We start from the raw sequence: 13,267 nt of genomic DNA, 5'->3' as shown, positions 1-13,267 counted from the left end.
GTTTACCGCTTTCTTTCCAATTTGGATGGCTTTTATTTCTTTTTCTTGTCTAATGGCTCTGGCTAGAATGTCCAGTATCATGCTGAATAGCTGAGGTAAAAATAGGCATCCTATCTCATTCTTGATCTTAGGAGGAAAACTTTCAGTCTTTCATCATACCATTGAGTATGATGTTACCTGGACTTTTTTCATATGTCTTTGTTGAGAATTTGGCTAAACTACTCTGTAATATCACTGCATTGGCATCTGTTTTGTACAGCTAAGTAGCCTACAGGGGCCATAAATCGACACTACCCCCTCCAGAAAGCTAATGCTTTAAACAAGTGTTTTCTGAATGCCCCCCAAAGCAGAAATGGCTTATTTAGATCCCCGGGAAGCCACTTCAGCTTGTGAGGTAAAAAACAATGGCAGCAGCCTTGTTTGTACCTCTTCAATCAGAGCAGCAACCTACCATCAGAACACAGAACACTGATATGTGGAAGACAAGCTCCTTATTTCCCACCCTGGATACAGCAAACCACACCAGAACCTCGGGTTTCCTTCCTCACAGCTGCCTGCCCCAGGTCTGGAAGGTGGGCGGTGGGTAAACACCACCCTGAGGGCTGTAACTGACCGGTACTAACCGCAATTTACCAGCCAAGCTTTGCTCTGGATGCAGCAAGCCTTCAAATAGACTCTAGAGTTCCAAAATATTTACTTCAGACAGATTCTACCAATATAATTTTTTGTCAAGGTAGAGAGATGGATTCCTGGTGCTTCCAATTATGCCATTTTTCCTGAAGACACTCTATAAATTCTTTGGGTTGATCTTTGAAAGTATTGTTTTACTCTAAGATCTGGTAAGATAGAAATAAATTTAATTTTCAAAAAAAAACCTACTCATTTTTGTGTTGCAAAATACTAATATCATTTCATTAAAATCTGATAATAAAAAGATGTTACTGTGAAAATATACATAGTTTAGAGTTGACTATAGTAAAAGCATCTTGGAGGATGCAAATATATTAACAAATACAGAGATTCTAGTAAAAAAAATTTACTAGAATATACTAAAGACTTTTGTCATTGATGGAATAGAAGACAAATACACCATATATATACAGTTAACCCTCCAACAATGCAGGGGTTAGGGGCGCCAACCCAAGCACTGTTGAAAATCCACATATAACTTTGCAGTCTCCCTTTTATATCCGCAGTTCTGCCTCTGTAGATTCAACCAACCGTGGATTACTAGTGTGGTACATATTTACTGAAAAAAAGCCACTTGGCCTCACATGGTTCAAACCTGTGTTGTTCAAGGGTCAACTGTAAATAAATTCCAAATATGTAAGTGACATAAAGTGTGAAAAATGAGGAGAAAAATACAAGAAACTTCAAGACATAATCTTGTCTGAGAGAAGAGCTTGTTAAATAGACCAGAAAATCAAATGCTATGAAAGGAGAAATAAACATATTTGGCTATATAAAAATCCAAACTTTTAACAGAGTTAATAAGAAAATGATAAATTTGGAAAATATTTATAAACTAGATAACAGGGAGCTGATATAGCAAAAGACAAGTAATTTATAAAAATTTGACTGAGGCTATGAAGATAAATTGCAAATAATAATACAAACCCAAATGTCCACGAGCATAGTAAAAGATTCACTAGTCGTTAGGGAAAAGCAAGTTAAAGTAACAAAAGAGATTTCAGTTTATAGCCACCTGACTGGCAAAATTTAAATGAGTCATGGTATCTATTGGGTAGCGGTGTGGATAAGAAAGTAATTTCGTATATTGTAGCTAGGTATGTGAAATTAAATGTGAAAAGCAATCTGCCAACAACTATTGAAACTAAAATTTCATATACCCTTTAACTCATAAATCCTGATCCCCAGAAATGAAAGCACCTGTGTAATGGCACATGTATAAGGATATTTTACATAACCATATTTAGTGCCAACACCCAGAACCAAGTGAACACTCACCCATAAGAAAATCAGTAAATAATTACAGTGACTTCACTCCATGTAGTATTTGCTCTGCTAATGCACTTGGAGGAATTTCCATGTGCTGAACACAGGATCTGGTTTTGTTAAAACATGACAAATAATTTCCATATGTTGTATATGTGTACATATATACATACATATATGTTTGTGTATATAAATGTATATATAGGTATATATTATATAAGCCTGGAGAAAATATAGGAAGTGCATATTAAGCTGTTAACATTCATTATTGTGAAGTGTTGCTGAAACGAGTGAAGGGGGAAAAAGAGGGCATGGGGGACAAAAAGGGCAAAAAGAAAAAAATTCAACAAAAAAGCAAATATATGATCATTTACATATGTATTTAAAATTATATACTTATCTTTTTTCTTTATGTATAAATAAAATAATTCAGTAAGCAATATCAAATTACAGAGACAGCAAAGGATAAAGCACTCAATATAATCACTTAAAAGACCAAGAGGTGACACATACACACTATTATATATAAAATAGATAACTAATAAGGACCTACTGTATAGCACAGAGAACTCTACTCAATACTCTGTTATAACCTATATGGGAAAAGAATCTAAAAAAGAGTGGATATATGTATATGTATAACAGATTCACTTAGCTGTACACCTGAAACTAACACAATATTGTAAATGTTTTGAAATGTTGTAAAAAAAAAAAAAAAAAGACCAAGAGGTATGTACTATAATTCACTGTTGAGTTACTGGACATGGTTCCACACCAAGAAAGGGAGAATCCCTGACTTCAGAGAATTATTTCCTCTATGTAAAGATTTGGGTACTTACCTCTAAGTGGATATCTAGTATATATCCAAACTTGAACGTGAAAAAGCAGCCGTAAACACTGAGACCGTTGCCCGGAGGACCCTGGCAAGGTATTTATGTGCTCATCTGCCCTTGATTTTTGTTTGCAAAACTTACACATAGGTGCTGATTGGCACCACACTGTTTTTGAACCTCTCTTCTATGCCACAATTAAAGTCATACACAAAATTATGTATTATAATCAAAGAGGAAACAGTCAAGCACAGTTTTAAATATTAGAGAAAGGGAACAAAATCATCTCTGATGTTCCACATGGCAAACACCAACCCTTCTCGAACTGTGAAAACAGCCATGAATCTGTCTTTCAGGGACAGCTCTGAGTCTGATCTGGAAATGCAGAATTTACCCAGACACTGTATTCCATTGGAGAGTATTGACTGTCCTAATATGGGTACAATCAGCCTGTCATTTAATTTTTATTTATTTTTGGCTATGTTGGGTCTTCATTTCTGTGCGAGGGCTTTCCCTAGTTGTGGCGAGCGGGGGCCACTCTTCATCACAGTGCGCAGGCCTCTCACTGTCGCGGCCTCTCTTGTTGTGGAGCACAAGCTCCAGACGCGCAGGCTCAGTAGTTGTGGCTCACGGGCCTAGTTGCTCCGCAGCATGTGGGATCTTCCCAGACCAGGGCTCGAACCCGTGTCCCCTGCATTGGCAGACAGATTCTCAACCACTGCGCCACCAGGGAAGCCTTAGGCTGTCATTTATAGAGCTAAAACTACTGATACCATGATATGAATCAATCATGTGAGCAATGAGAAAAATGTTACTTCACTGCTTAACTTTTCACCCCTGACCACTAAGGGGAGCAAGTCTCTGAAAATCCTTCACACCTTCTTTTCTCTTTCTTCCCTCTGCATTTACGACAATCTGTTGTGGTAGGTGGGGTTACAGGGCTCTTGGATTCACCAAGACTCTGGGAAAATAAGTAGGGGACTCAGTTAATCAGCCCATATTATATTTGCAAAAAGACCTTCTCCAAGGTTATATTAAAACTGTCAAAAGTCAACAACAAAGAAAATGGCAGCCAGGGAACAAAGGATGGTAACCTACAAAGGAACCTCCATTAGGCTATCAGCAGATTTCTCAACAGAAACTTAATAGGCTGGGGGGAAGGGAGAAGGGTGGAATGACATTTTCAAAATACTGAAAGATAAAAACTGTCAGCCAAGAATACCCAGCAAAGTTATCATTCAGATATGAAGGCAAAATAAAGATTTTCCCAGATAAACAAAAGTTGAGGATGTTCATCAACTTTTCCTGCTTTACAAGGAAATGTCAAAAGGAGCTCTTGTACCAGAAACAAAAAGGCAAAACTTTGAGCAAGGTGATAAGTAGACAGAGTTAATCAGAAAGTTGAAACTCTATATCAGAATAGGTTTTTTTAAAATGCTTTATTATAGCATAAAGGTTAAAAGGGGGGAAAAAGCAGAAAAAATAACTATAGCTACTTCAATCTGGTAACAAACTCACAACATAAAAGGGATAATTTGAGGCAAGAAAAACATAAAAGGGAAGTGGAAAAGAACAGAACTTGTATAGGCAAATGAAAATAGATGCTATCAGCAGGAAAAGGACTATTTTATCTATGAGATGTTGTATGCAAACCTCGGTAACCACAAAACATAAACCCAGAGCAGAGACATGAAACATTAAAAAAAAAAAAAAAAAAGAAACTGAAAAACACCATGGAAAACCACCAAACCAAAATGGGAGACAGAAACACAAGGAAAAAAATAATGGAGATATAGAGCAACCAGAAAACAAAAGATAACATGGCATTACTAAGTCCTCATCTACCAATAATCACCCTAAATGTAAATGGATTGAATTCACCAATCAAAAGACACAGAGTGGCTGGCTGGATTAAAAACCAGACCCAACTATATGCTGCCTCCCAGAGACTCACCTCAGCTCTAAAAACAAACACAGGCTAAAAGTGAAGGGTTGGAAAATGATACTCCAAGCAAATAGCAACCAAAAGAAAGCAGGTGTAGCCGTACTCATATCAGAGAAAATAGACCTCAAGCTAAAAAAGGTAACAAGAGACGAAGACGGATATTATATAATGATAAAGGGAACAATTCATCACAAAGACATAACAGTGATTAATATATATGCACCCAACATAGGAGCAACAAAACACATAAATTATTAACAGACCTAAAGGGAGGAATTGATGGCAGCACAATAATAGCTAACACCTCACTTATGTCAATGAATAGGTCATCCAGACATAAAGTCAACAAGGAAACAGAGGCCTTAAATTAAACATAAGACCAGATGGATTTGATAAATTTGTACAGAACATTCCATCCAAATGTGGCAGAATACACATTCTTCTCAAGTGCACATGGGACTTTCTCAAAGACAGACCATATGTTGGGACACAAAATAAGTTTCAATAAATTTAAGAAGATTGAAATCATATCAAGCATCTTTTCTGATAACTATGGTCTGAAGCTAGAAATCAGCTGCAACAAGAAAGCTAGAAAAATCACAAATATGTGGAGACTGAACAACATGCTAGTAAACAAGTTTTGATTTCTTCTTTTCAATGAAGAAATCAAGAGAAATCAAAAATTACCTGAAGACAAATGAAAATGAGAATACAGTGTACCAAAATCTATGGGATGCAGCAAAAGTGGTAACAGGAGGGAAGTTTATGGCAATACAGATCCACCTCAAGAGACAAGAAAAATCTCAAATAAACAAACTAAACTTATACCTAAAGGAACTAAAAAACTAGAACAAATGAAGCCCAAAGTCAGTAGAAGGAAGAAAATAAAAATCAGAGCTAAGTGAAATACAGACTAAAAAGATAATAGAAATATCAGTGACTAAGAGCTAGTTCTTTGGAAGAATAAACAAAATTGACAAGCTTTTAACTAGACTAAGAAAAAAAGAGAAGTCTCTGATAAATAAAATCAGAAAAAAAGAGGAGAAATAACAACAGATATCACAGAAATTCAATGGATTATAAGAGAATATTATGAGCAGTTATATGACAACATACTGGACAACCTAGAAGAAATGCACAAATTCTTAGAATCACGCAACCTTCCCAGACTGAATTATGAAGAAATAGAAAATTTGAATAAACTGATCACTAGCAAAGATATCGAAACAGTAATCAAAAATCTCCCAAGAAACAAAAATCCAGGACCATACAGCTTCACAGGTGAATTCTACCAAACATTCAAAGAATATTTAACTCCTATCCTTCTCACAATCTTAGAAAAAACTGAAGAAGAGGGAACACTTCCTAACTCATTTTATGAGGCCAACGTTACCCTGATACCAGACCAGACAAAGACAACATTAAAAAAAAAGAAAATTACAGGCCAATATCTCTGATAAACATAGATACAAAAATCCTCAGAAAAATGTTAGCAAACTGAATACAACAATACATTAAGAGGATCATACATCATGATCAAGTGGGATTTATTCCAGGGATGCAAGGATGATTCAATATTCACAAATAAAACAATGATTCACCATGTTAACAAAATGAAGGATGGAAACCATATGTTCATCTCAATAGATGCAGAAAATGCATCTAAGATTCAATACCCATTTATAGTAAAAACTGTCAATAAAATGGGTATAAAAGGAATGTACCTTAACATAATAAAGGCCATATATGACAAACCCACAGCAAACATTATACTAAATGGTGAAAAACTGAAGACTGTCCCTCTAAGATCAGGAACAAGGCAAGGATGCTCGCTCTCACCACTCTTATTCAACGTAGTATTGGAAGTCTTACCCAGATCAGTTAGACAAGAAAAAGAAATAAAAGGCATCTAAACTGGAAAGGAAGATTCAAACAGACAAATTCATTGATTCACTCATTTCAGGTTTAGAATTTGTCTCTTCCAGATAAAGAGACATCAAATAGGTGCTAAAAACAATCACTCATTTAAATAAAAATTAACAGCTGTTGTGTCTAACCTCCTGCTTCTTGCATCTATTGAAGTTTTCCTTTTTTCATTCAGATAATTTATTTTTCATAAGACTTCCAATTAGTTCTTTCTCCCATCTGTCTTTTTTTTTTTTTTTACTTACTTAGTTTTCTTCTCCTTTCATAAATGTTTGTCCCTTCTTAATTTCCTTTGAGAATGCCAAACCACATTATTTTTACATCATGCTCATATTACATTATTATTTTTATGTCTTCTTGTGTGATTTTTTTCCTATTTGTTACATCTTTTGGTTCCGTTCCATGGTGGTAGATTTCCTCATTTGCATCGTTATTTTTCATTTGAGAAACAATCTTGTGCCTGCATGTCTTGGGGTTTTGTGGTAACTCTTGTGGTTCCAGGTCTTATGTTAAGATTCAGGATTATTGCAGTCCAAATGTCAGGTTTCCTAACATCAATTCCAAATAGGCCAATATTGGTATGACCTTTTAGTATTTTACTGGGAGTATCCTAGCTGAATCTCTTGAATGAATTCCATGATATCTCAAGCCCATAGTGTTTGGAATTGCAATTTCCATGGGCTCTTGTTGGCAAAGACTATTTTTGACAGCTTTGATTCCAAAGAATAAAATACAGAAATTATCACCGAACTAGGAATTTTGTCCCAGTTGGCTCAGTTCTACAACCGCAAAGCTATTCTTTCAGTCTGCCTTGGGCATAGGTGCCATTCATAAGCCATGCCATCTCAGGCTTTATCTTGAAACTTCCTATAGGCCCAGGGAATATCTGTTCTTTATCTTTGTGGTACTGCAAGTCAGCATGGAATGAAATAGTTACTTTGCTGTGCAGGTTATGAAAGAATTTTGACATCTCTAAATGCTGTGCAGGCAGGAAATATCTGGACAAAGAGAGCTGCCACAAAAGAGCAGAGATAAGCAAGTCAATTCACAGAAATGGAAAGTTCCTTGAGGTCTGATTCCACTTTCCTTAGGAGGGAAATGCCCCTTTGAAAATGAGTTTCTCCAAAACTATTCCACACAGTCTCATGTGAATAAGCCTGGAAACCTGCTAACCTACTTTGCTAAGATGTAGATGATGACCAAAGAATGGCCTATTTCCCATTCCAGTTCACCTCCATAGACCTGAGAACTATTAGAAACACTGACAATTTGACTACAGGTGCATCAAATCCTTTAATGGTGGTGTCATGAGATAATCACAAAATCTGACTCTTAGACTCTCAAAAAAGTTTTTTTTTAATTAAAGGTAATAAACTGTTAGAAAGAATAAAAATTGGACAATACATTGTTTATTTTTAATAATAGACTATTTTTAGAGTAGTTTTAGATTGACAGGGAAATTGTATACAAAGTACCGCAAGTTCTTATACCCCCTCTCCCCGCCCCCCACTTTGCCCTGTTATTAGCATTTTGCATTACTGTGGGACATTTGTTACAACAGATGAGCCAATATTGATACATTACTATTAACTAGGGCGCATAGATTACATTACGGTTCACACTTATTGTTGTACAGCAGCTCTATGCATACTGAAAAATGTGTATTGACATGTATCCACCATTACTGTATACATAATACAGAATAGTTTCACCACCCTAAAAATCCTACATGCTCCACTATCCATCCTTCCCTTTCTCTCTTCCTCCAAACCCCTGGCAACATTGACCTTTTTACTGTCTCTATATTTTGCATTTTCCAGAATGTCATACGGTTGGAAGCGTAGAGTATGTAGCCTTTTAAGGCACTTTTTTTCACATAGCAATATGCATTTAAGTTTCCTCCGTGTCTTTTCATGTCTTGATAGTTTATTTCTTATCACTGAATAATATTCTACTGATGGATAAAATTATGTATCCATACCCAATGAACCTCTATATATAACTTGGCAATTATTAAAAGCTAGTATAATCATCCATGTGCAAGGTTTTTTGTGGATATAAGCTTTCAACTTATTTAGGTAAATACCCAAAAACACAGTTGCTGGATCACATAGTAAGAGTATGTTTAGTTTTGTAAGAAACCCCAAACTTTCCTCCAAAGTAGGCGTACCATTTTGCATTCCCCGCAGCAATGAATGAAAGGTCCTGTTGCTCCACATCCTTGTCAGCATTTGGTGCTGTCACTGTTTTGAATTTGGCCATTGTAATAGGTGTGTAGGAGAATCTTATTTTTTTTTTTTTTTTTTAGTTTCCTATTCCTAATGACAAATGATGTTGGGCAAATTTTCATCTGCATATTTGCCATCTGAATATCTTCTTTGGTAAAGAGTCTCTGAATATTTCTTTCTGTATTTCCAGAGGAGAAAAGTGAGACTCAAAGTTTAAGGACCAGTCCTTTGTCATACAACTACATACACTAAAGACAAGATGAACAGCAAACTTTCTGACTTCCAGTCTAGAGACTTGTGCACTAGCCTCTCTTATGTCCAAGCAATTAAATTATGTTTCAATCAAAATACAGTAACAAGGACCAAGAACTAAGACCTTGCCCTATAAGATTGTGGCTTATTCCTACAAATGATATTATATTTTCTATTCAAGATAAGTTTCCAAGCAGTAACAACAGTACAAGGCAAAACACAGGTGGAGTATTTCTCACCCGGCACTCAGCAGGCTACCCCATAGATGCCCAGCAATTCTCTCCTATCATTTTCCCAGCACCTCATCTTCAGGACCTTTTACATCAACTACTTCTTTGGGTTATGTCTTCCTGGAAGGAGGAAAGGAATCTTGAATTGATGAAATATACAGAGAAACCACTCCCATTACAATCAATCTCTAAGCAAAGCAACTGACAGTGTCCTTGACAGCTGAGTCTCACCTCTTCTGCCAAGCTGGGAAAGAGATGCAAACCGGGGGGAAACCCAGAATAATCGGTAGGTGACTGTATGATCAGGCCCTGATGTGGAGTGAAGACTGAATACTTTCTCCCCTTTCATAGGGGATGGTTCTAGCCTGGTTAGTAGAACAAAATGGGCCTCCCAGAGTCACACAGGAACTCAATGACTTGACAACCCACACTGGTTTCCACTCATATTAAGTCTATTTTCTTTTGAATCCTCAACCCCAAACTACTATTGTTACCTCCTCAGGTGCATAGGTGTCAAATTCCATACAGGAATGACATGACCATCATTAAGTTCCAAACACTGGCGTTTGGAACCATTACCTGTTGCTCCTCTGACTAAGCAGACACTGATTTTTTCTTCTGCCCTCAGAGGTAATGAATAACAGGAAGGTAACACCCCAACTGTACTGACCAGCTATTAGGAAATACATTGGAGGAGAAGCAGGGTTAAAGCAGTACCCATGGAGTAAGAAGAGAATTGAAGCCAGTTAACTTGGTTGTACTTCTATCAGAGTGGTCTTAATTAAAGTGTTATAAAATAATAAAGACATCATTAATTTTTTGCAAAATTTTAACTCATATTTTTAATGAGTAAATTTTAAATTCCAGATACACTTACATTATTGTAAATTATTATAAGAGAATGTTGAACAATTATTAACCATATGCTGGACTAGAAACCTCCACATACCAATATCTTTCTTGTTTTTCCAATGATGAAGCCCCTTCTTGACCAAACATCGTTTGAAACACTTAGCTATCTTACACTACACTACACCACACACACACACACACATACACACACAATTTAAAGGAATGATTAATGAGCGTTTTTCAAAATATTAACCTTTAGTAAAGAAATAAAACTTCAAAATGAAAGAAAATTTGCTTTTTTACCTTTTCAATCAGAAAAAAATTATTTCATTTATTCTTCTTTGCTTTATAATAAGAATATCCAGTCCTGACAAGGGTGCAATCCTGAAAAGGGTAACAAAAAAAGACATGCTGGCAAGGTGCTTAGTGGAGGTTAATTATTGATAGTTTTTGCAGTATGCAAACAGACTGTTGGAGGGGTTATATCTTTCACCCAGTGTATAACTTTTAAAGAACTATCACAATGTAACTCCCCCCAAATGATAAATATTTTATATAACTTATTATCTTGCTCAACATTATCCATAAAGGAAAAACCTCTAAACAAGTTAAATTATAATAAATTTGGGAGGAGTTAGGGAAATCATGAAACATTGATACAATGGAATGTTATGAAGCCAAATAAAATTTAACATGTACAGTGATGTCAACAAAATGCTAAGCTGTGATTTTGGAAATTGTGTGTCCGTTTTCATTTGTCTCAAGGGATTTTTTTATTTCCTCTTTGATTTCTTCAATGACCATTGGTTTTTTAGTAGCATATTGCTTAGTCTCCACTTATTGTTTGTTTAATTTTACTTTCTATAATTGATTTCTAATTTCATGTTGCGATCAGAAAAGCCTCTTGATACAATTTCCATCATCTTACATTTACTGAGACTTCTTTTGTGGCCTAGAATGTGATCTATCTTGGAGAATGTTCCGTGTGCACTTGCAAAGAATTTGTTTTCTGCTGTTTTTGAATGGAATGTCCTTTAAATATCTGTTAAGTCCAACTGGTCTAATGTATCATTTAAGTCCAGTTTTTCCTTATTGATTTTCTGTCTGGATTATCTAACCTTTGATGTAAGTGGAGTGTTAAAGTCCCCTACTATTATTGTATTCCTGTCAATTTCTCTATTTAGGTCTGTTAATATTTGATTTATATATGTAGGTACTTCTAAATTAAATGCATATTTGTTCACAAATGTTATAGACTCTTCTTCGATTGACGCCTTTATCATTATGTAATGCCCTTATTTGTTTTTTATTATGGACTTTGTTTTAAAGTCTACTTTGTCTGATATGGGTATTGCTAGAACAGGTTTTTGTTTTTGTTTTGCCTCCATTTGTATGGAGGATATTTTCCATCCCCTGACTTTCATTCTGTGCGTGTCTTTAGCTCTGGAGTGAGGCTCTTGAAGGCAGCATGTATACTGTTCTTATTTCTTTACCCAATCAGCCACTCTATGTCTTTTGATTGGAGGATTGAGTCCATTGACATTTAAAGTGACTGATAGTACTGTACTTATTGCCATTTTGTTACTTGTTTTCTGCTTGTTTTTGTAGTTTTTCTTGTCTTTTTCTTCTTTTAGTCTGTTATCTTTTGATTTGATAACTTTATTTGTGTTATATTTGGGTTACTTTCTCTTTAATTTTTGTGTATCTACTGTAGGTTTTTGATGTATGATTACCATGAAGTTTATATATGTCAACCTATACCTATATCTACTTGTTTTATACTGATATCATTTCAGCTCTAACACATTCTAAAAGATCTACATTTTACCCTCTCTGTCCTGACATTTTGTGTTTTTGATGTCATATTTTACATCTTCATGTCTATCCCTTAACTATTTAATTTAGTCTTTTACGTTTGTACTAGTTTATTTAAGTGGTTGATGCACCACCTTTACTATGCACTTGGCTTTACTAGTGGGATTTTTCCCTTTTTATATTTTCTTATTTCTTGTTATAGCCTTTTCTTTTTCACTTAAGGGAGACACTAATATTTCTTGTAGGGTCAGTTTAGTGGTGATAAACTCAGTTGTTGCTTGTCTGGGAAACTCTTTAGCTCTCCTTCAATTCTGAATGATAATCTTGCTGAGTAGACTGTCCTCGATCATAGGGTTTTTTTTCCTTTCAGCACTTTAAATATATCATGCCACTCCCTTCTGACCTGCAATATTTCTACTGAAAAATCAGCTGATAGCTTGATGTGGTTTTCCTGGTATGTGATTCATTGTTTTTCTCTTGCTGCCTTTAGAATTCTCTACTTTTAACTTTTGCCATTTTAATTATAATATGTCTGGGTGTGGGCCTCTTTGGTTTCATCTCATTTGGGACTCTCTGTGATTCCTGCACCTGGATATCTTTTCCTTTCTCAGATTTGGGAACTTTTCTGCCATAATTTCATCCAATATATTTTCTGCCTCTTTCTCTCTTTTCTTCTCTTTCTAGGACCCCTATAATGCAAGTGTTAGTGCACTTGATGTTATCCTAGAGGTCCCTTAAACTGTTCTTATGAAAAATAATTTATTCTTTATTGCTGTTCTGATTGAGTGATTTCCACTATTCTGTCTTCCAGGTTGTGAAAGCATTCTTCTGTATCACCTAGCCTGTTGTTAATTCCTTCTGGTGTATTTTGTATTTCAGTTACTGTATCCTTCAGCTCTGATTGGATCTGTTTAATATTTTCTAGTTCTTTGAGGTTCTCGTTGTGTTCCTCTACTATCTTACCACATTCAGTGAGCATTTTTATTACTATTGCTTTGAGTTTTTAATCAGTTAAATTATTTATCTCTCTTTTGATAGGGTTTTTTTCCCTGAGGTTTTATCCTGTTATTTCATTTGGAACATGTGTGTTTTTCTTCTAATTTGTTTGGTCTTTTCTGTTTGTCTCTATGAGATTAGGCAAACAGTTACCTATTCCAGAGTCTAAAGGTGTGTCCTTGTGTGGGAGCATCTCTATGTGGTCTGCCTGTGACCAATGGCATTGGTGGGAGAGCT

General features: G+C 35.6%; 1 protein-coding gene across 3 annotated transcripts in view; it reads right to left on the bottom strand.

Annotated features, from left to right (window-relative positions):
- LOC118891073 (aldo-keto reductase family 1 member C3 homolog) overlaps positions 1-10,631 on the bottom strand; it is a 30,239-nt gene extending 19,608 nt beyond the window's left edge. Inside the window, exons 1-2 of one of the 3 annotated variants that reach the window (XM_036844674.1) lie at positions 10,523-10,631; positions 9,377-9,487 (exon numbers count right to left, since the gene is read on the bottom strand). The gene's annotated coding sequence lies outside the window, so the exon portion shown is untranslated. The remainder of the gene's footprint in view (positions 1-9,376; positions 9,488-10,522) is intronic. The other 2 variants (XM_036844673.1, XM_036844675.1) reach the window with 2 other exon arrangements.
- Positions 10,632-13,267: the final 2,636 nt, after the last annotated feature.

Source organism: Balaenoptera musculus, chromosome 2, assembly GCF_009873245.2.
Source record: "Balaenoptera musculus isolate JJ_BM4_2016_0621 chromosome 2, mBalMus1.pri.v3, whole genome shotgun sequence".
Lineage (NCBI taxonomy): Eukaryota > Metazoa > Chordata > Mammalia > Artiodactyla > Balaenopteridae > Balaenoptera > Balaenoptera musculus.
The sequence above is the reverse complement of the archived record's forward strand: the minus strand, read 5'-3'. Positions and strand labels throughout refer to the sequence as shown.